This window comes from Crocuta crocuta, unplaced genomic scaffold (assembly GCF_008692635.1).
Source record: "Crocuta crocuta isolate KB4526 unplaced genomic scaffold, BGI_CrCroc_1.0 scaffold299, whole genome shotgun sequence".
Lineage (NCBI taxonomy): Eukaryota > Metazoa > Chordata > Mammalia > Carnivora > Hyaenidae > Crocuta > Crocuta crocuta.
Genome location: NW_027532747.1, coordinates 3,110,531 through 3,113,624, shown reverse-complemented (window position 1 = coordinate 3,113,624; position 3,094 = coordinate 3,110,531). Strand labels below are relative to the sequence as shown.

Sequence of the window (3,094 nt, the reverse complement as noted above, 5' to 3'; positions counted from 1 at the left end):
GAGCACGGGCGGGGGAGGGGGGGAGGGAAACTGTTGAAAATGCTTTTGTTTGGGGGAGGCTGGGTGGCTCAGCCGGTTAAGCTTCCGACTTCAGCCTAGGTCAAGATCTGGCCGTTCCGTTCCTGAGTTCCAGCCCCTCGTCGGGCTCAGTGCTGACAGCTCAGAGCCTGTAGCCTGGTTCAGATTCTCTGTCTCCTTCTCTCCCTCTGTCCCTCCCCTGCTCCCGCTCTCTCTCTCTCGAAAATAAATATTAAAAAAAAAATTTTTTTAAAGAAAATGCATTTTAAAAATCATTCGTTGGGGGGGGCAAACCTGACTCTCTTGAGTTTGGGGTTCACCGGCCTCATCTGCCCCCCATGAGTACAGTGAACAGGACTCTAGTCCAGACTGCAGTCAGCACAGCCCAGACCTCGGTCAACACGACCTGGGGAAAAGGCCTATTTGCATATGCGTTCTCAGCTGCCAGCCCCACCTGCCAAGGACAGCCTGGAATCAGGTGGGCCCGGGCGGCCNCCCCGCCACTTCAAGGTGACTCCAGGGCCACAGTCCCCCATCTCCTGGACAGGTGTTGTGGGCTCAAACATCCAGGCGAGCTGTCTAAACAGCAGAGTTGTGAAAAGAACACCAAAGTCTGCCTGGCAGGTTTGCAGAGGGGTCCCTCTTGTTTTTTCATGAGAAGCCTAGGAAGGAAAACGCAGGACAAGGATCTGAGAGGTACACAGACTTCCCGTGTGCGGATCCTGACCTCCCTCGACCTCGGTGGATAAAGGGGACGCTCTGGGTTTGGGCCCGCTTTGCAGGAAAGCAGAGAGGGGTTCAGAGAAGTTAAGGAGATGGTCTCTGAGCCCAGGAGGAGGCAGATTCGAATGAAGACAGTCTGACCCCTCCGGGTAGCAGGGTTATCAACCATCTGCTCCGTGGTCACCGATAAGGAAGTGACACTTCCCAGAATGTCAGACAAGAGCAAAACCAGGGTCAGGAATCAAGAATAGGGAGCCAACAATGTCTGCTAAGAGTCCTGGCAAGAAGGACACTAGGCCGGAGATGGAAGCCAGCCCCCACTCGGCCTGAGCCAGGGAGGAGCCCCTGCGGCCCCTGGGAGACCCCCCTCCCAGCACCCACACCCCCCCCACCCACCCCCTCCAGGCAACTAGTGCTAAGACACTTCCCTCCAGGCAACTAGTGCTAAGACACTTCCAATCCCCACTGCTTTCCCAGGCAATGCTCAGAACCTCTCTCAGCCTCCACAGAGAGAGGGACACAGAATCCCCAGCGGGCTCTGTCGTGCTGTCAGCGCAGAGCCCAACATGGGGCTCGAACTCCCGAACCGCGAGATCATGTCTTGAGCCAGAATCAAGAGTCGGACGCTTCACTGACTGAGCCACCCAGGCGCCCCCAGAAAAGTATTTTTTAAGAGAAGGGTCTTTCCTTGTTTCCAGGCATCCTAGTCACCTGGTTGGGAGAATTTATCTCAAGGCCACGCAGGACTTCAATAGACAAAACTAAACACCAACCTGTCTTAGCACCCACACTTCAGTGCCAAGAGCCACTCTCCCCAAGTGTCATTGGATGTCGCAGCTGAAAGCCAGGAACGTTTCATTTCCCAGCCACGGGGCTGCAGTGATCCCTCCTTGCACTTGGGAGAAACTAAGGCCCAGAAATCTGCCCCTCCCAAGGCCCCCAAGGCCCCCAAAGCCCGAGGCTGTGAGTCCTGACTCCCTAGACCCAAGAAACCGCGCAACAAGTTACACCACCCACTGGCCTTAAGCAGCAGGCTGGGGTGGGAAGTGGGGGTGGGTACAGAGTTACAAAGGGAAACCCGAGTTGTAGTGGTAGATTGCTAATCAGTAACAAAATATCCCTCTCAACCCAGTCCTGCTCTGAACTCACAAGCACCGAAGGTAAATAAAGGAAAAATTGTGCTGTGATAGCTCTCCCCACCTCCAGGCGGCCAGTGCCCACCCCTACACCCCCCAGAGGCCACTTGGCCACCACCAAACCAGAGAGAGAGCGCCCCTCCTCTGCTCAGGCGTCACTCTGGGGGAAGAACAGGCATTTGAAGCCTAGACACATTTTCTCTGAACTAGGAAAGCCTTTAAAGAGAACCAGAAAGGGCTGTTTAATCTCCACCTTCAGGCAAATAGTTCAGGCAGCAGCGATTGCCACCACAACTGGGAGCCAAGCCACCAAAAATGTGGATGAACAGGGAGATAGGGAAAGCCACCGATCAGAGCATTTCGAACAGAAGCCACAGAAGCGGTTGCTCGTGCTGGGGGCCCGACAGTCACAGGGCCACCGTGGAAGCCAGTAGCTGAGCTTTCCTGAGGCCAAAGGTCCTCCACCCACACCCAGGTCACCTACCACCACTGCACTTCCTGTAAGGCACCCACAGTTTACAAATCCCTTGCGGGGTGGGGGGGGCATCTCCACCTCCGATCCACAAGGCAGGGAAAAGCTCCGTTCTACAGATAAAAAAATGGAGGCAGGCAGAGGAGAAAAAGCCAGGATCCATTCCAAGCACATACCCCTCTGGAAAGCTTTAGGGTCCAGGTTCAAAAAGGTCCCTCCTCCCTGAGTTCAAGACTGAGAACACACCAGAACGGGTCTCAACCCCGGGACCTCTGGCCCAGCTGCCTGCGAGCACTGTCCGTGCTCCCTCTCAGCCAGAAGGCAGCACCGAGAGCCCAGCTGGAATTCCCGCCCGGCACACACGTGCATGCTCCCCAGGTCTGGGGGGTCCCGGCTGCTCCAAATGCGACGGGACATTCACCTGTACTGCACGAGTCTTTTTCTCCCCCCGCCCTCCCAGAAACTTCCCGCTCCTGGACAAGGATTTCCAGGCTGGGACGAGGCGTCCCTAGCCAGCCTTGCAGTGTCAAACACCAATACTGATTATTCCGCGGGACGGAAACTTTTCTGGGGTCCACCGGGGCCCCGGCCCGGCTGCGGGTTCGGAGCTGGGCAGGGCCACGCCTCCATCACTTGACCAGGAGAACAGTATTACCCAAAGCCCCACTGTGGGTGGGCGCAGGATCTCGGGGCCCAGAGGCTGGACACCAGCCGGAGGAGGGGTCTGGAGTGGCAGCCGCCCGGG

At 56.8% G+C, this 3,094-nt stretch overlaps 1 protein-coding gene across 1 annotated transcript in view; it reads right to left on the bottom strand.

Annotated features, from left to right (window-relative positions):
- Nucleotides 1-3,094, bottom strand: part of CCDC85C (coiled-coil domain containing 85C) — a gene marked incomplete at its 5' end in the record, with an annotated part of 74,171 nt that overhangs the window by 70,847 nt on the left and 230 nt on the right. The gene's annotated exons all lie outside the window — the stretch shown is intronic.